At 42.1% G+C, this 25,297-nt stretch overlaps 1 protein-coding gene across 6 annotated transcripts in view; it reads right to left on the reverse strand.

The window, feature by feature from the left end:
* Positions 1–25,297, reverse strand: part of GABRB2 (gamma-aminobutyric acid type A receptor subunit beta2) — a 267,905-nt gene that overhangs the window by 129,469 nt on the left and 113,139 nt on the right. The gene's annotated exons all lie outside the window — the stretch shown is intronic.

Consider the following 25,297-nt stretch of genomic DNA (forward strand, 5'->3'; position numbering starts at 1 on the left):
GTCAATCGGGCAAAGTATACCAAAAGAGAAAAATAATATTTCATTTCAATTTCCTGGATATTTTGGGACAATATAGTTAATCTCTTTATTTCATTTGTATGTAACAACCACCACTGTAAATGGATGTGGATGGGGAGTAGAGATTTAACTCACTGACTGGTAATTAAAGAATAACATTTATGGAATATTTATATTTTGAGATGTTTTCATACAGAGCATCCCAAGTACAAATTCCATAGTTCTTATATTTGTTGGAATATGCAACTCATATGGGCAACACTGTGCCCTGAAGCACACCTCTGTGTAAAGAGTTGAATGCCCTGGGAATGGTCTTTGCAGTAATTATGACTCCTCCTGTTGCTACAGTGGGATGCTGGAAGATCCTATTTATCTTATTTCTTGATGGGATAACAGCTTATTTCCCTCCACGTGCCCAGCCCACTCTGCTGACAAATGCGTAGTGGAGCAGTGCCCCATGCTCATTTGTGGGAGGGTGAGCATCAGTTGTGTAACGCTCTAGAACTGGACATAAGGTCCAGGTGACACTTATGTGATCATGCCAGGGAATGGAGGGCTTTACTTCCCTGCACGTCTGCCTTAGGGACAGGGGAAATGTAGTTCAGAATAAAGTAGAAATAAGGCTATGATTATAACAAATCAAAACCTTCTCTAGCTGCTGAACATGAGTATGGGTATCAGCCAAAAAAGACAGGTCTAATAGGAAAATCCAATCTAAATACATACATCAGAGTCTCTAGGAAAGAACATAACACAGACAGACGGGATCGTGACCTCATTCAGATGGTGTCAAGGAGGCCTCCAAAACAGCATTGTAAATATTAATATTTTAGCCAGAATATCATACACATACAAGGCCCAGTCATGGAACCCACATATGGACTGCAGAATGCTTCCTGTGCAATATGCAGTGCCCTTAACTTCTATTATAGTCAAGGGGAGCTGAAGGTACACTGGTATCCAAGGCTGGGGCCCACACTGTACGTTGAGAACAGAGGAATTGCCATAATGGATCAAACTAGGGGTACATCCAGTCTGGGATATGTTTCCTACAGAGGCAAGCATCATACTCTTCAGATGAAGGAACAAAAAACACAGCAGTGAAATACGTTGTGCAGAGAGAATGGTTCTTCTTAACCCTTGTTAGTTAGAAGCTGACTTATAGCCTGGAGCAGGAAGGTTTATATTCATTCCAGTCCCTTCCCTCCCCGCCCCCATTCCCTCAAGCTTCCCTATCCTCACTATCCAGATGTTCTTGTTATCCAGCTAAACATCCCACTAAAGTCTTGGCCTCACTAATAAATTGTGGCAATGAATTCCACAGGCTAATTTTGTGAAAAAAAGCTTCAGTCCTAGGCTATCAGTTTTACACAATGGAATTATATGAAGTAAAAAGCAATGTATAATTAGAAATTAAGAAAACCTCCCTGAACAATAGGTCATGTGCAATAAAAGTCAGTAATTTTCAAAATGTTCATTTTCAATATCTTTTAGATTCAATGACATTATAAATGTTTCCTTTAAATGGCATGAAATAGCTAATTGTGCCATTACCAAAAACTTAACACAAGAGCCTACAAAAATTAATTGATCCTGACTCCAATATTTCTTATTAAGATTTTTTACTATCATTACTTTCAGAAGGAAATATCCATCTCAATATGGTTTGTTCTTCACATGCTGCAATTTTTCAATGAAAAGCTTTAGCACTAAAAGGTATTTACTTGATGGCATACAAAGAACATGAGCAAAAGAACACAACACCGACTGGCATGTGTCTCTTGTGGCTATTATGTTTCCTCTTAAAAAGAATTTCTGCCCTTCTGCTCATTTCATCCATGCTGGTTGGCCAGGATCAAAAATACCACAATTTCTCTACTGTAACAGAATTGCCAACAACTCTCTACATCTATGAAGGATTCTTGAAAGCATTAAAAAAAACAGCTATAGAAGATTAGTTGCTCACTAGAAGGAAATGTAGCCTAGGGGAAACTTTGCATGCAAAAACACCCCAAAGAATAATTCTTAAAGAAGCAGAGTAGAAGTTGGCATTAGCTAACAATAACATTTAGTAACTGGACTGTAACAATGCAATGTAACTTTCAATGTGAACAACAAAAGAAACATGAAGATAGACAAATGCTTGAAGCAGCAGTTCATTTCTTACTGCCTTTGTCTTGTTTTCCCATTTGTGTATTGGTAAAACTGTATTGTGTATTGGTAAAACTGAAATTCACATACAGAAACAGATGGGACAGAAATGGGCATCTACAGTACACAACAGACACTGGGGAGATGATGATGGGATAAAACAGTAGATGAAAAGATGGGGACTTATTAAATAAAAGAACCCTTTGGTAAAACAATCCACTTCATGAGTTGTTGTGAGGTTCATTTCTATTATAAATTATTTCTGTATTGTGCTCCAGTGTAAAATGTACCTTAATTCGCTGGAGGATTTATCTGAACTTAAGGTGAAGCATTCAAAGGTTTTTGTATGTGTATGTGTGCGATTCTCTCCCCTGCCACACGATATCAGCTATATTGCTTGGATGGCCTTTCTTTGTTGATCCTGTGCTGATCAAATCTATCATTAGAATTACTACCTATGATTACCACAGTAAAAGGCACCTGTAGCTAGAGGTAGCCATTATCAGCAACAGATTGGGGCACGAATGAGGCAAAGGTAGCCAGTGGGCACAGCACACATTGCCTGGACAGCAGCTTTCTACTAGCAAGGAAGAGTAGGTAGCATGGGGAAAAAAAGATGACAAAGCCAAGAGGGAAGGAAATTGGGAGAGGCCAGATGGGTGAAAGCTTAACCCTATTGAAATCAATAGGAGTTTTGCCACTGACTTCACTGGGATCAGGAATTTGCCCAAAACTGGGGTAGAGCTGGTGTATGCAGGTCTAACAGAATGGAGTAGGGCATGGGATAAAGTTGTGGCCTGAAGGGAGCTCAGCAGGGGAAATGGGCACTTGCTAGAAGTTCAGGGCTTATCTATACTAGAAAAGTTGCACCCATTTAATTCAATCAGAATTTAATTGATCTAGTTAAATCACTACAAGCCCCTAATGTAGACATCCAGAAACCAGTTTCACCTTTGTTTAAATTGATTTCACTTAGGTCAATAAATGACCAAATTGAGCTAAACCAACTTAAGCAAGAGTTTGCACTGGTTTAGAGTGATTTAGTTAAATCAGTATGACTTTTCTAATGTAGCTCAGGCCTCTGAGACAAGGAAGGATAGAATGGACGTTCACAAGGAAGGGAAAGAGACAACCCAATAAATGTGGGTTAACTTGCATATAGTAGTTCAATGTTTTATTAATTTTTCATTTAAAAATAATATAACAACCAGACACAAGACTTCTACAACAGGCTCCATATGACTGGAAGAAAGCAATGCTGCTTTGTGGTCAGAGATAACAGGGTAACGTGCATATTGTATGGTACATAGTGTATGGTAAACAAATTTCTTGTATTCTATTCTCCATCAGGATTTTAACTTGATGAAGCACAAGCAACTTAGTACAGCCATATTATCTGCCAGTCAACTTACAGAGCCATATATGCCTTCGCATTCTGAACACTCAGACATGCCAAGTACAAAACACTGACTGCCTAATAACATAACAGGAGCCACTGTGGCATGTGGCAAGTGCCTAATCCAGTGGTTCTCGCACAGTAGGTCGGGACCCCAAAGTGGGTTGCAACACCGTTTCCATGGGGTTGCCAGAGCTGACAGACTTGCTGGGGTCCTCAGGCTGAAGCCTGAGCCCTACGATCCAGGGCCAAAGCTGAAGTGAGTCAGCCCTGGGTGGCAGGGCTCTGGTTACAGGCCTCCTGCTTGGGTCTGAAGCCCTTTAGCTTCAGCTTTGCACAGAGTGGTGGAGCTCAGGCTATGGCTTTGGCTCCGCCGCCCAGGACGGCAGGGTTTGGGTGGGATCAGGCTTTGGTCCCCCCTCTTGGGGTCATGTATTAATTATTGTTCTCAGAAGGGGGTCGCCGTGCAATGAAGTTTGAGAACCCCTGGTCTGACTTTTGGTAATCCTGACCTTTGCAATATGTCTGTAGTCAGGAAGTGAAGATCTGTCTCTTAGTAGCACAGTTGAATGTCATTTTATTATTATTTAAGGGTAGAAATTGGCACAGAAAACTTGACACACACACACACACACACACACAGACACACACACGCACACATATATAAAACCACAACAAAACACCATCTGCTGCTTGGAGTTTAATGATGTAACCCCCAGGGATGTCATGGCCAATACCACAACCGGCTCTCCTCAGAGAGCCCCCAGAGTACCTGCCCACCTTTGTCATACACAGATGCAATCTATAGAGGTGAATCAAACCCAAAGGAACCGGACTGGATTTTCTGAACAGAGCTGCTCCCTTTGCTTCACTCAGAAAAAATGGAAACTAGTCACAAATAGCCAGCAGAGAATTCACTTGGCACAGAGCATTCTTTTCTAATGCAAGCAAGCTGACTCAAGATACTGGGCATGCTGTCACCCTTCCCAGAAAGGTGTGTGTGGAGAAAGCAAGGAGGATTTCTGCTCTGCTATGCCTATCCTCCACTGGTGTAGGGTCCACTAAGGACCTCAAGCCACAGGTGGAACTTTGAGTTGCCTATCAGTAGGTAGCATTGCGGATGGCCCTGAGAATCAGAAAGCTAAAACAGGCCTCACGACACGTCCTCAGCGCCCAACTTCTTGTGCACAGCAGAGCTCTGACACAGGAGAGAATCTGCCCTTACATACATATTTTTTTCTTGCTACAAATTATTGACAGGAATTTCCCATTAACATTTCCCCAGAGGAAGGGAACTGGCATTTTACACCTTCTACAGCAGAACAAAATATGCTAGTTCTCTTATCAGCAGCTCCCAAACTAAATCTTTTCTCTAGATTTTTCTAAATGGAGCAGAGTGTTTACCATGCAACTCCATTTGACTTTATAACCCCATATACAGCTCTGAAGAAAATATGAGGTTTTTTTTAATAAATTTCAAAGTCTCTTAAAAGTTCACCTGCATTTCACTTTTCAAGATGAACTGCCAAAGTCAATATTTTTATTTATATGTTTAAGTTAAATATGAGATTTTTAAAAAGCAATCTCAAGAGAGAACCTTGTGTCAGCAAAGGAAAATGTACGTAGCAGCCACAGCTTTTTTTTCCATATGATATTTGCATACTGAACTCCTCTGTCAATGCAGTTCATCATGCACTTGTACCATGAGATGTAGCATGTACATTCTAAAGTCTGTTCTAACTGCAATACAAAAGATAAATAATGCAACATTGGTTGTGCATTCAGGAAATATGTATCACCGCTGAAGATGGAGAAAAATTAACTACCTCTTGATTGAGAAATTAGCTGAGAAGATGTCAAGTATAATTCCCAATTCTGGACCTTAGCGTCCAAAGTATGGGTACTAGCATGAATTCCCCTAAGCTTAATTACCAGCTTAGATCTGATAGGCTGCCACCAATCAGGACTTAGAGTAGAGCGCCTGATAGACTCTGGTCTCCCCCAAAAACCTTCCCTGGGGGTTCCAAGACCCAAATTCCTTGAGTCTCACAACAAAGGGAAATAAACCATTCCCTTCCCCCTCCCTTCTTCCTCCCAGCTCCTTCCCGCCCTGGGAACACTAGGAGATCGCCTGATTCAACTTCTTGAATCACCACACCGAGAGGAGTGTTACCTTCCCCCTCACCCAGAGGCCGTACTGATTCAAGCTGCGTGAATCTATCACAGAGAGAAAATTTATCCTTCCCTTCTCCCCACCAATTCCCTTGAACCTTAACTAGGAGAAAAAAAATCAAACAGGTCTTAAAAGCAAAACGTTTAATAAAAAAGAAAGAAAAAAGTAAAAGGTTTATCTCTGCACTTTAGAGGGTAAAAAGTTACAGGGTCTTTAACTATAAACAATAGAAAGAAACTTTCTCCAGCAGAAACACAATTTAAGCTACTTCCAGCAAGTACACATATGCAAATGAAAAAAAAATTAAAAGACTATGACCGCCTTTTCTTACTTACAATTCTGAATAGATAAGAGACTGTAGCAGGGAGATTGGCAGAAACCTGGTTGCACCTCTAGTCCCGTCCAGGACCCAGAGAGAACAAAGCCAAACCCAAAACCCACAAACAAAGGCTTCCCTCCATGAGATTTGAAAGTATTTTGTCTCCTGATTGGTCCTCTGGTCAGGTGTTTGCAGGTCACTGTTTGTTAACCCTTTATAGGTGAAAGAGACATTAACCCTTAGCTATCTGTTTATGACAGAAGATCCACATTTTTGCACTCCCTCTCATTTCAAAGCTGAAGCTGAGTTTACAGTTCTTGTGAAAATGTTAACTGAGGTATCTGAACATTTGTGCTTATGGCCCCTGCCCAAAACTGACAGGGACCACAGATTGAATGCTGTAAGGCTCTACAACAGCAAACACTCAGAATTTCTTCTGCTTCAAAAACAGCAGCTTCTCAATGGCCAATGCCTGGGTCAGATCATGGAGGTAATGACAGCAACTGGGATCCATTCTGCTGTAATACTACAAACAAGTCTGCATGTAGTTCCTTCCTTCTGGTTTGATTTTGTAGTTTCCCTCCGGCCCTGTGACATGTTTCCCATCTGCTCATGCAGATGGCATTCTCCAGCAAAGTAAAAAGATCTGGTGTCCCAAACATCCTCTTTATTCAATCTCTTCTACTTGCTCAGGTATATTATAAAATATTAGAAACATGGATTGTCCTACATAATTCTGAAATTAAGAGAGAAAAAGCACTGATAGAGGATGGCACAAAGTATATGTATTCCTGTAGGACACAGACATGATTTACAGAAAGGGAAAAGGTTTCAGAGTGGCAGCTATGTTAGTCTGTATCAGCAAAAACAATGAGAAGTCCTTGTGGTACCTTTAAAGAACTTTTGAATGAGCATCTTCAATCCACTTGATGGGAACATGCCTACTATATGCATAATTCACTTGATTATAGCCTTAGAGATTAGTGGTGGGTGAACATTAAAAGACAAAAATATTTGCAACTCCAGATGCTTATCCTAATCTCTTGGGACTGCAAAACTGAGCTGAAAACAGCAAAATAACAAATATTTTGTAAGATTTCCATTATTATCTGTTTTATTGGTAGGCCAGAAATATTGCTCTAGTTACACCTCTCTAGGAGCACTCTGGCACATCCAGGCCCACACAGAACTTAGAATTACAAAGGAATGGGAGAATGAAAGACAGTTCATGGAAATGGGGGAATAACAGTTAACATTATTTTAAATCATACAAATATTTGGTTTGGTTTTTCGTTTTTGGGATAGTTCTTCTTTCCCCTGAATCTCTTTACATTTCTATGGGTATGTCTACACTACAGGATTATTCCGATTTTACAGAAACCGGTTTTGTAAAACAGACTGTATAAAGTCGAGTGCACTTGGCCACACTAAGCACATTAATTCAGCGGTGTGCCTCCATGTACCGAGGCTATCATCAATTTCCGGAGCATTGAACTGTGGGTAGCTATCTCATAGCTATCCCATAGTTCCCGCAGTCTCCCCAGCCCATTGGAATTGTGGGTTGAGATCCCAATGCATGATGGGGCAAAAACAGTGTCGCGGATGATTCTGGGTAAATGTCATCAGTCAATCCTCCCTCCGTGAAAGCAATGGCAGACAATCATTTTGTGCCCTTTTCCCTGGATTGCCCGGGCAGACGCCATAGCATGGCAACCATGGAGCCCGTTCTGCCTTTTTTCACTGTCACCGTATGTCTACTGGATGTTGCTAACATACGCGGTACTGCAGCGCTACACAGCAGCATCTCCTTGCCTTTTGCAAGTTAGCAAAGATGGTTACCAGCCATACTGTACCGTCTGCTGCTTTGCCAGTTCATAATGACGGTTACCAGTCACACTGTACCATCTGCTGCTATCATGGGTGCTCCTGGCCAGCCTGGATTAGGTCGGCTGGGGGTCCATGGACAAAAATAGGAATGACCCCCAGGTCATTCTCTTCTTTAAGTTTTGTCTAAGGGAGAGTCAGTCCTGCCTAGAATATCAGGCAAGCCTACTAAAGAACCAGAGAGGTACTCTGGGTCAGAGCCCCAGACATCCCGCAGAAATCATGAGCTGCGTGCCATTGTAGAGGGTGTACCTGCAGAACCCCACCTGTTGCCACCCCTCCTCACCCACGCCTCCTGCCCCTACTGTGACAGTTATCCCCTCATTTGTGTGATGAAGTAATAAAGAATGCATGAATAAGACACAACACTGACTTTACCGCCTCTGCAAGCAGAGATCAAAGGGGGGAGAGGAGGGCAGCCTCCTGCTGCTATGATATTCCAGCCAGGAGTGACTCTCCATTAGACAAAGCTTAAAGAAGAGAATGACCTGGGAGTCATTCCCATTTTTGCCAAGGCGCCCCCGGCCAACCTCACCAAGGCCAGCCAGGAGCACTCACGGGACGACGATGATGGCCATCAGTCCTACTGTACCATTTGCCGCGGCAAGAGAAGGGAAGGGGATGCTGCTGTGTAGCGCTGCAGCACCATGTCTGCCAGCAGCATCCAGTAGACATACGGTGACATTGAAAAAAGGTAAGAAATGATTTTTTCCTCTTTGCTTTCACGGGGGCTGGGGTGGCCAGACGACATATACCCTGAACCACCCGCAACAATGTTTTTGACCCTTCAGGCTTTGGGAGCTCAGCCAAGAATTCAAATGGTTTTCGGAGAGTGCGGGAACTGTGGGATAGCTACACTCGTCAGTCGCCCCTCCCTCCGTGAGCGTCCATTTCATTCTTTGGCTTTCTGGTACGCTTGTCTCAGCTCCTTAATTTTAAGCACTGTGTGGAGTCCCTGTTGTGGCCTCTGTCCATCATAGCCTTGGAGATTTTTTCAAATGTTTTGGTATTTCATCTATTGGAACGGAGTTCTGATAGAACAGATTCATCTCCCCATCCAGAGATCAGATTCAGTATCTCCCATACAGTCCATGCTGGAGCTATTTTTTGATTCTGGGACCGCATGGTTACCTGTGCTGATTAGCGCTCCACGCTGGGCAAACAGGAAATGAAATTCAAAAGTTCGTGGGGCTTTTCCTGTCTACCTGGTCAGTGCATCCGAGTTCAGACTGCTGTCCAGAGCGGTCACAATGGTGCACTGTGGGATAGTTCCTGGAGGCCAATACCGTCGAATTGCGGCCACACTAACCCTAATTCGAAATGGCAATATTGATTTCAGCGCTACTCCCCTCGTCAGGGTGGAGTACAGATATCAGTATTAAGAGCCCTTTATATCGAAATAAAGGGCTTTGTTGTTTGGACGGGTACAGGGTTAATTCGGTTTAACGCTGTTAAATTCGAGATAAACTCATAGTGTAGACCAGGCCTATAAAAGACCCTGGTTACATCTCTAACAAAATAAGGCAAAACAGTGTGGAAAGTTGAACCTGGACAAATAATTATTCATAGAGCTGACTGTAAAATACTCAGATACGTAAATCTCAATTTAAGATTATGTATTTGATCACTTCTTTTTTTTTGGAAGAAATCTATCTAATATCTTTAGAGCAACTTTACCTATTACATGATCCCACAGCTGATGGAGTTTTTCTTGCTAATAAAGAGCTTCTCCATTAGGCAATAAAACTCTGGATCTTTTTTCTCTTCATTGCAATGTAATACACTTTATAACAGAACTCTAATGGTAGAGATTTCTGTGACTTTACACTTTTTCCTTACTACACCTAATTTAATTAATTATTCACATACTTATGATTTCACAGCCATTTCATATATAGTAAAAGGAAGAGACCCCTCTTGAATACTTATCCCATACTTAAGACCTAGTAAAAGAACTGGAAGAGTAAAGATGTACCTGCCTTGTTTCAGATGGGAGAGATGTATAATGCTTGAGTACACCCCCACCTTCTCCTGATGGAAGTGATTTCAACAACAAATCCAGTAAAATACATCAGGGGAAAGAGAATTGTGAGTCTTAGAAGTATTTGTCACGCTCAATAACCCTTTGTTTATTCCAGCCCCTTGCCTGGATTGACTCCTTTTGTAAATTTGCTCTTATGTGGGTAGAGTGGGGAAATATGTTTGTGAGGAGAGTAAAACAGTTTACAGCCATAAAACAGCCATCCCGAGGTGCACATGAAAGTTGTCATTTTGTAATTCTTCATAATAATGCTTGGCACTTATGTAGCATTTTATGGAACCAAAGCACTTTACAAACCACTTAATTAATCCTCACAACACCCCTCTGAGGCAGGGAAATATACTATTCCAATTTTATGGATTGAACACTCAGATGGAGGGGTTTCTTGATTTGCCTAATGTCACACAGGAGACTCAGGTCTCCTGATCTCCAGTTCATTGATTAATAGAAATAAGACGACTGGTTTTATTGTTCATCAATCAGGAGCTTCAATGGGATTCCTTGATGAGTAAGGAGAGCGGGATCTGACCCATACAATCTGCAAGTATGGATGACATCTTGCTTAATTAATAGGAAAGCTACAACTACTTGTATCAAGCACTTGGCTGGGAATCAAGAAACCTGTGTTTCATTCCTTACTCTGGGATGGATTCGCTATGTAACACTGGGCAAGTCAGGTACCTGCTCTCTCTCTCTCAGTATTTCCACCTATAACAGGATAATGACTGCCCTGCACCTTTAAAAGGGGTGGGGGTATTTGGCTGGTTGGCCAAATGAAGGGAACTGAGTTTTATGGCTGGGGGCAGGGGAGATGAAAACTGCTGCAAAAGGGTCAGCATGGTCACTGACTCACTCCTGGCCATGAGGGGTTTAAAAGGGGCAGCCCTGTGCCTTACCCCTCCCTTTTGCACTGGGAAAGATCAAGTATTCTTGTTAAGACTTAAAAATGCCAGTCTTAATGATAGATGCACTTGGGACTGATGATTTATGGATACAACATTGTATTACCTTTGGGGTTATTTTTCTCTGATTACCCCGGAAGGCCCATTTTCAAAAGGAGGGATGAGAGGTATACCTTGCAGGCAATGTAAAATTTGCCCTTCAAAAGATAACTGCACATATTTTGTTCAACATAGGCCTCTGAAAGTTTGCATGGCATGAAACACGTTACCACTTATAACCTTCCATTTACATATTTGAATTAAAATTCATATTTGTGTGACTGTCAGTGGGCAAGTGACATCATTGTGACAGCAGCAGGAAGGGGGCATACTGCCAGAGATGGTACACCACTTTCAATATGTTCTAATGCCAAAGAACAGGAGTTTGAGCACAGGTGTTTACACCATTGATATGCACTGATAAAATTCAGTGTCTAATGGCCCTCAGCCGCCATGTGGAGATCTACTTTGCTGAAATCAGCTAGATTTCACACCTATCATGAGAATCATGCATGATGTTTACCAAGAATACTGGCAGCATTACTTAGAGATATTTATGGGTCATAGTGACATCCTAGAGCAGTGCTGTTGTACCTGTTGTGACTATTGGGCCTACACAGTCGATCTCCATTGCAAGCTCAAATGTAAAAGATATGTGAGCATTCATAAGATGTTAACTTATTTGTCATGATTACTGTAAGTTGTTTACAATGCTGAATGTTGTAACAAATGCAAAAGAACCAGACAAAGAAGCTGGATTAGTCTGAACCAAAAAGGCCACACTGATATAATCCAAGTAATTCTGATATTATGCTTGGTAAAAACAGAAGACGTGGAGCCAGAAGTTAACAGACCAAAACCGGAGAGACAGATATTAGGCTTAACTGGTAGACAAAATAATGTTGGGGATGAACTGTGATGCCCACTTTTCCCCTTTCTGGGTTTCTTAAAAAGAGACTTTGAAAAAGAGACATGATCAGTTCATATCACTTCAGTTCAGCTCTCTCTTTTCTGTCCCACCTTGCATCCTAGCTCATCCCCTGAACTTCCAGCACTACAATTCATCTCGTTTCATCTTAAGATATCTAAAGGACTTTTGTCTTGAGCAGAAGGCTGGGTGGCTCTAATCTTGTTCAAAGAGCTTTGTTTTCATCTCTGAGTGCTGAAAATCATCCCACTATCATGCCATCCAATCCTCACCCTATCAGTAGGGATACCTAATTGCCAGCACTGCAGAAGCACTTAAGACCCTGCATCGTTTTCCCTTCCTGTTCCCTCCCCTCTCCCCCTCTTTCCTTCTACCTTATCGCTCACTCCCTTGGCTTTTCATTGAATCCTGAAGTCAGTTATGCTGTGTTCATCCAAGCCTGCCTTGTCTAAGGAAAGAGCCAATCAAATTACATCCCTGACCAGATCATAAACCAGGATCCAAGCAGCAGATGTCATGGTCATCTTGCCAGCCAAAAGCATTCACTTGTAACTAACTAATGGTCCAGTGTTCCAAAAACATCAGCAAAATCTGTATTTCACCCATCTTTTCTAACCAGTCTCTCCTCCAACTTGTGTGTGTCTGTTTGTTAAGAATAGGATAAGTAAATTCCATCTCACATCAGGACTGAGAATAAAATTAACTCTTTCCTTTTCATCAAAGAAAAGCTGTTCTAAAACCAAGAGAGAGTGATATTTGCCTGGAAAAGGAGAAAGGCTTTAAAGGTTTTGACCAAGTTTGTTTTGCATAATCACTCAACCACAGTTTCAATATAAATGCCTGTCTTAAATTCCTATTCTATCTTGTATTTAATCAATAATTTTTTAACATGAATAAATGCTTTTTGAGTGTTCATCGAGTAATAAAATAAAATGTTTAAAATAGCCCCTAACCTACATATCACTGTTTATAAACGTTTTCACTGACCAACATTAAATATCTTTAAATTTTATGTGTCTTTGAGATTAATATTCAAACAACATACCTCCCTATATTTATCCTCCCCCACCCCCTCAAAAACCAAAAAATTGCAATAAAAAATCTTTGAGCAGATGTTTTGAGTATATTTTAGAGGTGCAAAAATGGGGTGTGTATTTAAGATTTATCTAGTCTCCACCAGAGCAGTTCTGGGCAATTTGAAGTTCAAAATACGGACTGATAACATAATATTAATTCTCATCAGCAGCACTGATAAAGTATTGTATAAAAATCTCCAGCTGAGAGGCAGAAAGCTATTTTCAACAGACTATGTTTATTGCCGCACTTTTTACAGTTGTTTTTCCTGCTGCTGCTGAGGCCATTATTGTTGTTAAAATATGAAGACCAAATCATTTTTTTCCCAATAATGTCTGATGTGAACAATCTGAATTAGCCATTTCTGAATTAAGACTTCCCTCTGAGGGTTTAACAGGCATTCATGAATGGGCTACGTTTTATTTTGTTAGATTTTGCAGATAATGAGCTGCACGTGAGAAGTTAAATTGCTGAAGAAGTTGATTATACAGCAAAAAATATTTGAATTATTAACCTACAAGAGGAGATCAGGAGTTGTGGAAAAGGAAGCAAAGTCTAGAAAGTAGAAATAACTTCAATTCATGTAACTAAATATTAGTAGCAAGAAATAAATGCAGGGCAGACTAATCTCTCTCATAATTCTGCACCTGAATAGCAGCTGTAAAACTTCAATTAAGCTTGACGAAGTTCTAATAATCCAATAATTAGCAATCATTTTTGGTTTTCCTGAAAATTCACAACTGGATCTTTACAAGTAAAGTAAGTTAGGTCTTTGCATATAAAATTCTGAGAGGAGAATTCTCTTCATTTCTGACAAAACTATGGGAACCTACTTCATTTTACTCCTCTTGCTAAAAAGCCTTGGCCAAGGAAGATTGATGTTGCACCTTTTCTTTTTTTAAAATTTATAAATGTGCGCCCATCACAGTCTCTGGGCACGCTGATCATTCAGTCATTCACAAACACCACGGCTACAAAACAGCAAAACATTCTGACCCAGTCAAACTTCACAGAAGTGTATGGAACCCTCCAGCCACGTAGAATTCCTGGAACACACAAGATTTTAAGATACCCATTAGCCCAGCAACGATTGCTAAATCTGCTCAGATACAAGATGCATTTCAGTAAAGTTCTGAGGGCAACAGAGTCAGGCAGAAGGATACTTACCCAATTTTTTTGTATGAAGTAAGAAATTCTTTTGACCCTACTGGCTGATTCTGTTACTGGTATCATATATGGAAAATATTTTAATGTATGGAAACCTCGACAAAGCAGTACATTTGTAATTACATATATTGTGTAACTTGGCTTTGGCTAAGTTTCAATAAATTAAAAGATATGCCATTTTATTGACTGAATGTTTGCTTCAATATAATCATTACATTAATTTTCATATCTACAGCACACAATTGAGCTCTTTGTACCAAGTTCAACTCACAATCTGTTTAAAACCACTACATCAATTGATTGCTAATTGTTTCATGGATGGTTTTGCACTCCAGCTCCCTTGTCACCATGCTCAATTGATGTCCCCGCAAATCAATAAAACAGCAGGACATGCAGTACTTGGTATATTTGGCAGCAGAGGAGATTTTTCTTGCCAGATGGACCATGCAAACCCAGCAGTGACAGCCAGTTAAAAAAAGGGGGATGGGGAATTCTGTCTATTGAGACTACTTTTAAAATCACAAAAAAAAGTATCCCCAGACCACATTCCATTTATTTCAGCCTCAACACTTTCTGAGATCCATCTAAATTTTCATTATGCACAAAAGCATCATCCTTCTAAAACTTTACAAACACTAATGAAAAAAAACTCTTTCAAAGCTAACTTTTTCTTTCCTCCTCTGACCTTGATTATTTAGGAAACAGACTGTATTTTCGTCTGCACCAACATGATATTGTAATGTCATTTGCTTTTTGTTTTCATCAGATAGCCTTTCTTCCATTATGTTTTATTTAAAAAATGACAGTTAAAAAACTTAGAGACACAATTTGGGTGAGGTAATATTTTTTATTAGATGAACTTCTGTTGGTGAGAGAGGCAAGATTTCGAGCTTACACAGAGCTCTTCTTCAGGTCTTCAGAAGAGCTCTGCGTAAGCTCAAAGGCTGGTCTCTCTTACCAACAGAAGTTGGTCCAGTAAAACATATTACCTCACCAACCTTGTTTCTCTAATAGCCTGGGACCAACATGGCTGAGCACTGACTGTCTTATCACATTCTGGATTACAAAGAACGGAACCTGTGAGTAACCAGGATGTCAAATGAGTCTTGTGGGCAGGGCCGAATTAAAGCAGGGGCTTTAGGGGCTGCAGCCTAGGGGGCCTGCAGAAATAAATCACAGGCAGTGATCTCCAACTCCGGGCTACTAAAAGTCTCAAGGCACAGTGGGGCACTCAGGCAGGCTGCCTGCATGCTGCGGCTGGCTTGTAGCAAGTCTCTGCAGCCCCTGGCGGGGGGGAAGGCGGGTCCCTAATCCTAACCCGGAAACCTGCCAATGGGAGCTACAGGGATGGTACTTGCGGGTGCAGACAGTGCACGGAGACATGCTGTCCCCCTCCCTGAGAGGCCGCAGAGTCATGCTAGGAGCCAGCTGCTTCTGGGAGCAGTGTGGGGCTATAGCAGGTAGCTGGGAGCCACCTCGCACCTCCTCCTGCATTCCAACCCCCTGCCCCAGGTCAGAATCCCCTCCTGCACCCAAACGCCCTCCCAGACCCTGCACCCTCTCCTGCACCCCAATCCCCTGCCCCAGTCCCCTCCTGCACCAAACTCCCTCCCAGGAAGAAGACTTGTATACAGGGACCCCACAAAATCTAATAGACCCAGGCCCACAGGAGAGTTAATCCGGCCCTGCTTGTGGGGGGAAAAGTCTGTACACTTTACCTGGGGAAAAATATATAATAATCATTAACAAAAACGCAGATGTTTTAATAGTGGAGTTTCTAGTAATATACACAAGGTTTACCTGAGAGTAATTATGAACATTTGAAATGCCTGTATGGCTGTGAAGAATGGGAGGAGGGCAGCTCACAGCCCCTCCCCATCCCATTCCTCCTTGCCTCCTTTAGAGTACACTGCACCTCAGGGAGCAGCAGTCCCTGTGTTCACTCTGCAAGGGTGGGGGTGCGGGGTGGGGAGAGAGAGAAATACAGTTCTATCATCTAACATTTATGGTCTTTGAAAAGTGTCCTTACCTCACTGATGTTTAGAAGAGACAAGCTTAACATAAAGCATATTTGAAACATACAGCACGATGGTTAGCAATTCTATAAGCTATTGTACTCCTCCAAATATCTGGTATATGCAAATCAATTCCTACATTTTAATTGATTTTAAAAAGACTCCTAACTAAAAAGAATTGTGTCTGTGAACACCTTACAGGTTTGTATTTTCTTCTTGACCTTAACACATCACAGGTGTTAGAAAACAGTAATAAATAATATTGCCAGCTACCTTTCTCTCTTATTATTTTTATTGTTTTTTTCTTATTAGCAGGAAGGAGAGGGTTATGTTTCCTATATCTCAGAGCCTTTACTTGGGTTCACTGACTGAAAAGGGAGGGGTTCTCCCTCCTCCATTAAGAAGTACATGATTAGGTCCCTGTTTCATATGAGTGGGCCTAAGCATTGCTCTATTATTAGAACTGATTACTTTGATCTGGCAGTCTTCCAAGGGCTGGAGGCTCTAAGCCGACTATTACATTGGAAGGCAATATGGACTCTGTATGGTTCATCCAAAGACAGAAAGCTAGACCTCTCTTTCTCTTAATCTTTTCTATTTCCATCTGGAACCATATCTGAGCATTCTCCCCTTCATCTCCCATTCTATCTCCCCTTTGCATAGCTGCATGGGGGCCAGCCACAAGTGCAGCTCCTGCACTTGGGATAGGGAGGAAGGTGCACACACTGGGACCACTGCCTTCATTCACACTTAGGGGTGCAGTTCGCCCCAAAGTTGGCAGGGAGAAAGGGAGGGAGTGGCCATGAGCTGTCCCCATTCCCTCCATACTAGCTCAGGAACACAAAGAGTAGCAAGAAGCACCTTGGAAGGAGGTAGCAATGGGTATGCTCCCACTGGATACCAGAGAACTCCTCAGAGGCAGAACTTTTACCCTAGCTCCAAAGACGAAGGGTATCTCCACACCATTCTTCACTCTGGGCTGCATGCAGTTTGCAGAGTTTGTCCCAGAATAATTACTGTCCAATATTCCTAGTGCATTTTGGGTACCATATTGTTAAAATATCTGACATTGCTAACCACACAGAATTTTGTGAGAGACAGCAAGTTCAAAGTGCTGTCTATTTTCTGCATTCGTTCCCTACCAATACGGGTATCACATGGCTTCATTCAATAAGAACAATTAAGTTCTTGGAGATTATCCACTAACTGGTGCTACAGAAATGCCAAGTATTGGTAATGTTCCATCTGATATCAGCTTTAGAGCCCAGATCCTTAAAGGTATGTATTTAGGTCTTGCTGTGCTCAACAATGCAACACCTAACTAATTTAGGAACCTACGTCTCATTTTCAAAAGGCATTTAGGCACTTAAGAGTCTAAACGCCCAATGCCTAAATCCTCTTAAGTGCCTAAATCCATTTTGAAAATTAGATTTAGGCTACTCAGATTAGTATTGCAATGCTGAGAGCTGCAAAATGTAACTGTGAATGGGAAATTGTCATTGAGCAGCTCTGTTTCCAGTGGGGTCCCACAGATCAGTTCTTGGCCCTATGTTATTTAGGATCTTTACTGATGACCAGGAAGAAAACATAAAATCATCACCGATAGTTTGCCGAGGATACAAAAATTGGGGGACTGGTAAATAAGTAAGAGGACAGGTCACTGATTCAGAGCAATCTAGATTGCTTGATAAGTTGGGCTCAAGCAACAATATGCATTTTAATACGGGTAAATGTAAATACAACTGACAACAAAGAATGGATGCCATACTTATAGGATGGAGGAGTCTATCCTGGGAAGCAGTGACTCTGAAAAACGTTTGGGAGTCATGGTGAAAAACTAGGCTTTTGACACAGTCCGACATGGCATTCTGATAAGTAGGCTGGAGAAATGTGGGCGCTACAGAATTACCATTAAGTGGATATATAATTGGTTAAACAACCATAAACAAAGGAGTATGGAATGTCGGCAGATTGGAAGGAGTTCTCAAATGTAGATCCACAGGGATCTGTTCTGGGTCCGGTGTTGTTTAACATCTTTATTAACAACCTGGATGTACGTATAGAGAGCATATTGATCAAGTTTGCAGATGACACAAAGCTGGGAGGGTTGCCAATACTTTGGAGGATAGAGCTAAAATTCAGAGAGATCTTGAAACATTGGGGAACTGGTCTACAGACAACAAAATGAAATTCAACAAAGACACATGTAAGATGCTACACTTAAGAAAGAAAAGACGAATGCACAGATACATAATGAGGGAAAACAGGCTTGGCAGCAGCACTGCTGAGAAGGATCTGGGAGTTGTGGTGGATCACAACCTCAACATGAGTCAGCAATGTGACACTGTTGCAAGTGACACAAATGCAATTTTAGGTTGCATTAACAGAAGCATTGCATGCAAGGCACGGGAGGTGATAGTACCACTTTACTTGGTGCTGGTTATGCTTCAGCTGGAGTACTGTGTCCAATTTTAGTTACTGAAGTATAGAAAGGACGTAAAGCAGTGGTCTCCAACCTTTTTAGGCCCAAGATCACTTTTTTAATCTAAGGGCAACCGAGGATCTACCCCACCCCTTCCCTAAAACCCTGACCTGCTCACTCCATTCCCCCCAATCTCCGTCGCGCACTCTTCTTCACCCTCACTCATTTTCACCAGGCTGGGGCAGGAGGCTGGGGTTCTGGAGGGGTTTGCAGTGGGGCGGGGGTCTGGGCTGAGCCTAGGATACGGGGTTGAGGTGCAGGAGGGGGTGAGGGGTGCAAGCTCTAGGAGGGAATTTGGGTGCAGGAGGGACCTTCGGGATGGGGCAGAGTGTTTGGGTGCAGGAGGGGTTATAGGATGCTGGCTGTGGGAGGGGGTCAGGGCTGGGGCAGTGGGTTGGGCTGTAGGAGGAGGTAGGGGTGCTAGCTCTGGAAGGAGGGTCAGGCCTGGGGCAGAGTGTTGGGGTGTAGGAGGGGATATAGGGTGCTGGCTCTGGGACGAGGTCAGGGCTGGGACATGGGGTTGGAGTGCAGGAGGGGGTACAGGGTGCTGGCTCTGAGTGGGGGCTCAGGGATGGGGTGTGGCCTGCCACCGGGCAGCACTTATCTCCAGCGGCTCCCAGTCAGTGGTGGGTGCAGCGAGGCTAAGGCAGGCTCTCTGCCTACCTGTGTCCCACACCGCTCCCAGAAAGGACCAACACACTCATGTGGTCCTGGGGAATGGCGGGGGGCACATGGCTCCAGGCACTGCCCCTCTATGCAAGCATCGCCCCCACAGCTCTCTCAGCCAATGGGAGATGTGGGGGCAGTGCTTGCAGGCAGGAGCAGAGTGCAGAGGGAGACCTTCCAGGAGCAGCGTGGGGCCGGGGTAGGCAAGGAGTCTGCCTTAGCTGCAGCCACACTGCACTGCCAGAGATTGCGATCGACCGGTTGGTGACCACTGATGTAGAGGAACTCGAATGAATCCAGAGGCGAGTGACAAAAATGATCAAAGGGATGGAATGCAAGCCATGAGCAAAAACTGAGGGAACTGTATATGTTTAGTTTGGAAAAGAAGGGATTAAGAGGGGATATGATAGTGGTCTTCAAATACTTGAAAGGCTGCCATAAAAAAGATGGAGAAAAGATATTCTCTTTTGCTACAGAAGGCAGGACAAGAGCAATGACATACTACAGCATAGCAGATTTAGATTAAATGTCAGGGAAAAAAATCTTCCTAACTGTAAGAACAGTCGGACAATGGAACAGATTGCCTTGGGAGGTTGTGGAAGCTTCTTCACTGGAGGTTTTCAAAAGGAGTCTAAATAGCCATCTCTCTTGGATTGTTTAGAAACAACAATTCCTGCATCTTGGCAGTATCTTCTAGCCCTATGATTCTATGGTGGATAACCAGCTGAATATAAGCTTCCAGTCTGATGCTGTGGCCAAAAGAACTGATGCAATCCTGGGATGCATAAACAGGAGTGTCTTGAGTAGGAGTAGGGAGGTTATTTCACCTCTGTGTTTGACACTGGTGCAACTGCTGCTGGAATATTCTGTCCAGTTCTAATGTCCACAATTCAAGAACGTTGATAAATTGGAAATAGTTTAGAGAAAAGCCAGGAGAGCAATTAAAGGATTAGAAAACATGCTTATAGTAAAGACTCAAGGAATTCAATCTATTTAGTTTAACAAAGAGATGGTTAATGGGTGCCTTCATTATAGTTTATAATACGGGTGGGTAAACCTTTTGGCCCGAGGGTCACATCTGGGAATAGAAATTGTATGGCGGGCCATGAATGCTCACAAAATTGAGGCTGGGGTGCAGGAGGGGGCGAGGGCTCTGGGGTGGGGCCAGAAATAAAGAGTTCAGAGTGTGGGAGAGGGCTCCGGGCTGGGGTGGGGAAGCGGAGTGCTGGGAGGGTGGGGGTTAGGGCTCTGGCTGGAGGTTGCAGGCTCTGGGGTAGGGCTGGGGATGAGGAGTTTGGGGTGCAGGAGGGTGGGAGGGGGATCGGGCCTGGGGCAGGGAGTGGGGAGAGGCTCCAGGGTACAGGCTTCGAGCGGGTGCTTACCTCAAGCGGCTCCCAGAAGAGGCTCCTAAGCAGAGACATGACCAGGCAGCTCTGCACGCTGCTCCATCCACAGGCATCGCCCCAGCAGCTCGCATTGGAACACTGGAGGGGACCATTGGAGAGGGGCCATTGGAGTGCGGGGCTATGATGCCCCAGCTGAAGGGCCAGAGAGGGGCCATGCCATGGCTTCTAGGAGCTGTATGGTGCGGCCCCATACCCTGTGCCCTAGCTCGAGCACCGGAGCAGGGCTAGCCCCAGACCTCGCTCCCCAGCAGGAGCTCGCAGGCCAGCTTAAAACGGCTCATGGGGCGTAGTTTGCCCACCCCTAGTTTATAAGTATCTGCATGCTGAACAAATATTTCCTAATGGGCTCTTCAATCTATCAGAGAAAGGTATAACATAATCCAATGGCTGGAAGTTTAAGCTAGACAAATTTAGACTGGAAAAAAGACACACAATTTTATTACAGGTGAGAGTAATTAACCATTGGAACAATGTATTAAGGGCCGTGGTGGATTTTCCATCCCTGAGAATTTTTAAATCAAGATTCAATGTTTTTCTAAAAGATCTGCTCTAGGAATTATTTTGGGGAAATTCTATACAGGAGATCAGACTAGATGACAACAGTGGTCCCTTCCACACTTAGAATCTACGAAGGCCTAAATACCTTTAAAAATCTGGGCCTAAGTTTACAAGTAAAGATAAACAAAACAGAGCTTTGGAGCTGTGCGCCAGTTCCGCTCCAGCTCCAGGGAAAAACCTGCAACTCCATTGCTCCAGAGCTGCTCCGCACTCCAGCTCTGGGCTCTGCTCTGCAACCAAATACTGTTGATCACACTATCAAGTACAAGAGACCTAATTTTACTCTAGTCCCATTGAAACTGAAAACGAACTCCACCCAAGGGAACAGAGTTATGCTAACATGAAGCTGGTGTGACAAAAGAATTAGATACATTATTAGAGTTGGTCAAATTTTCATTTTTTTTTTTAAACAAAAAAGGTTGTTCAGGAAACGTTCATTTTCAAAGCATTTTTTTTTAAGTTTTCGTCAAAAATAAGGTGCTTTTCAGAAAAAGCCATGAAAAATTCAGAAACATTGAAAAAGTAAAATCTTGTTTAGTTTATCTTATATTTATTATGTATCTATATCTATCTATAGATATAGATATAAAGGTTTAAGAATCCTGTTAAACTGAAAACTGTGGTACAGTCTTAATTATAGTTTTGCTACCCTAGAATATTAAATACTGAGTGTGTTTTTTTATTGGGGACTACATAAATTTACCAGATTTTTCACTGTTGCTGTGCAAGATGTTTTATCCTCCTTGTATTTTTTTGTTTTTGATGGCGTTTATTTCCAAGAACCAAAAACCCCTCTCATTTTAGAACACGCCCAAACATCAAAAAAACGCAACAACAATGCACCAAAACAACAAAAAAAACCTATTATCTAGTAACACAACACCCACCATGGTTCCAAAGCATAATCTTAGTTTGTTCTCATGCACAACACACAACTGGGATATTACTAACTAACCATAATGTGCCAGCATTTAGAGACTTTTGGGTGGCGTAACTGAACCTGAATATCAGACAACATAATATCAATTAAATTCCCTGCACTTACCCATGACAAATTATTCCTCTAGAGTTCACAAGGCAATACTTGATCTGCATTAAAGTTCCAGCTGTGAAATACATTGCTTTGATTTCTGTCAGCACAAAAACAGGATTGAATTTTGCAGTTTTCGTGCAACTGCCTCACCAATTTCATGTTGCATTAGAAATGATATGCCATTGCAGTTACAAATGCAAATTACGTGATCACCCCAAAGAGAAAGTATAATTTCATGCAGGTCACATTTTGTTATCGACACACACATCTAGTTGGGATCACTTTTTGTGGTAGCTAGAATAATGATTCTTTATCTGTAAAATACTAATCTTTACTTTGAAACTATAGTACAAGAGGCAGTGACATGTAGTGAACTGAGAATGGAGCTTGGGAGCCAAAAAGAGTTGGATCCTAATCCCAGCTCTGTTACTCACTAATTATATGGCTTTGGGAAAATCAGTGAAGCCAAAATTTTCAAAACTTGGGCCTCTAAAGTTAGACTCTTAAAACCATCTAACTAAATGCCTTGATTTTCAGGGGGAAATCTTTAAACTCTTCTCAGGTCCAACAGAGTTACTTTCAAGAACAGCAATGCAGAGAGAGATCTGGAGATCAGATAAATCAGTGAGTTGGCTCAGCAAATGTAACAAGTTTTATACTAAAAGCCACATTTCAAAAGGCACTTGCATGCCTAATATCAGTGTATGCACAAAAAAAGAAAAACAACAAAGGAACATAAATGCCCCCAATATTTTTCAGACCAGGATACTTACAGTTGATACTTCTAAGCAGATGTAGAGCTACTTTGCCTATATTCAAGTGGCAAGCTATTTCTGCTTACACTCAAGTTCAGAGTAAACAGTAAAAACAAACAGGTACACATCACCTTTTTTTTAGCAGCATATCCATACAGAACAAATGAGTTAGTTGCACACACCTAGTCATGATAGCTATAAGCTGACAACAAATGGAAATTCACCATCAATCAGTTCTAAGTTCAAGCACTCCTCCAAAGCATCAATATACTTACTCTTTTCCCCCACCACCTCACACCCTCTTGGAAAGCTATACACATTCACTGAACTTTTATTTAATTTTTCTTTTATGTATTCCTTATCCTGCATTTACTTTGTAGATTTATCGACTCCCCCATGCTCTTATTTCAGCCAGTGTTTCTCTAGCCCTCACTTGCATTTCTCTCTCTATCCTGCTTTTTCTTCTCTCCATCCTTTATTTTTATGGGTAAGAGGCATTTCCTCCAATCCTCTTATTTTGCCCAGTTACTCTCAGTCACTCATAACCAAGCATTGCATTGACCTTCCCTCTAGAACCCATTCTTGCTGCTCTTTCAGTCAGCCTGAAATGGTTATACAAGCCATGTTTGAGCCAGTGGCTGAGTGCATTGCCTCTGCAGCACTCCAAGCAAAGGAAGCAAAGGACTTTGCTTGTTCTCTGAACTCTGACAGGCTGCCATCTAACCACCAGTCCAGCTTCTGCTTGTCTCTGCTTCCCTTTCCTTTTTATCTCATATCCTGCTTCTCTAGGCCTCAGTTCCATCCTCATCCCTTTGCTCTCTTTTGGGAATCCATGTATTAGTCTCTGAAAAAGGGTGCGTGTTTAGTCCTCATTAAACAAACACGTAAGAGGCTTTTCAGCCTTGGTTACTTCACATCATGCTGTGTCATCTTGGCTTTCCCCCATCCTTCTTTCAAGCCACCAAAGGCATCTGAAGCAGCCTCCAATTTGCGTAACATGCACTTCCCTCTCAACCTCCCAAACTCCTGAAGATTCAGTCTGTTCCTTGAGGCATTGCTGTTACAATGAACACACCCCATACTGTGTTTGGGGCAAGTATGGGGTAGTGTGGCACATTGTGCAGATCAGCATATAGTACATAAATAATAAATATTGTTAATCACAACCACTCATTCTGACCTGCTGCAGTCAAAGGTGCCCAGACCGAACATGACATCACTCATAAGAAAACAAAGGAATTGGATACCTGATCTTCATTGCAGTAATGAGTGCCAAGAGCAATTTAAATTTTGTTGCACAATACAAGGATGGATGATAACTACAATGTTCGTAAAGCAACAACCACAAACCACCCATATCACTTGTAAGTATGTCAGCAAAACTACCCATATGATAGCTGTCTATACTGATTCCTTTCCCTTCTTGGATCCAGATCCAAAGAGGCTTTTTGTTGGTGGTAGGGTTTATTGTTTGTTTGTTTCCATTAATTAAACAGAGACAGATTCACAGTAATTAAGACTGAAGTCTTTCATTTATCAACAAAGTACAGAAAAAACAACACAGATTATACATGTCCCCACTTTATCCAATGTGCTTCGAAAGCAATATCTGGGAGGCCACCATGAGCGGGTAATTGAATCTCCAGATCGATTGTCCTGGATGTATTTGCTGAGACTGATAACAAGAGCACCAATAATTAGAGGCATTTGTGATGAGGACATATGAACTTATTTCACACAGGACTGAATACCCCTTATATAATAACTACTTTTCATCACTAACACTCCAGGCTAAGGGAAAAAAAGATTCAGAACAAGAACCCAAGACACTTGTAGAAACAAAGTTAAGCTCCATCTGTTTCTAGTTCAGTACATGCTGAGGGCAGGGCAACATCTGAGAGATCTGAGTAGGAAGTTTGTCACACTGTAATGCAGGAACACTCCAATCATTTCAGGTCATTACCAGCTTTGTAGTTTTAAATTGCCATTTTCAGGAACTGTTTTCAACAAAAAAGAATTGTTGAGCTTTCCTATGGTACAGTTAGGCTGTTCCATTGTTTTACCATGACACCACCGAGCAGCATAACCACCTAATATCACATCTAACAACATAAAAGACACAGAAGAAACATTTCAACTCCAGCTGCATATCAGGAAAATGGAGAAAATTCTCTGCCATCAAAAGGAAGTGCAGCCCATTCTGAGCAGCTCATCCCAAAAATGATTTATAAAATGGAGCATCTGACTTTTTAAAATAATGAATGTACCAGTTGCACCCACCTTCTTTTTC

This window comes from Gopherus flavomarginatus, chromosome 7 (genome assembly GCF_025201925.1).
Source record: "Gopherus flavomarginatus isolate rGopFla2 chromosome 7, rGopFla2.mat.asm, whole genome shotgun sequence".
In the NCBI taxonomy this organism is placed as follows: domain Eukaryota; kingdom Metazoa; phylum Chordata; order Testudines; family Testudinidae; genus Gopherus; species Gopherus flavomarginatus.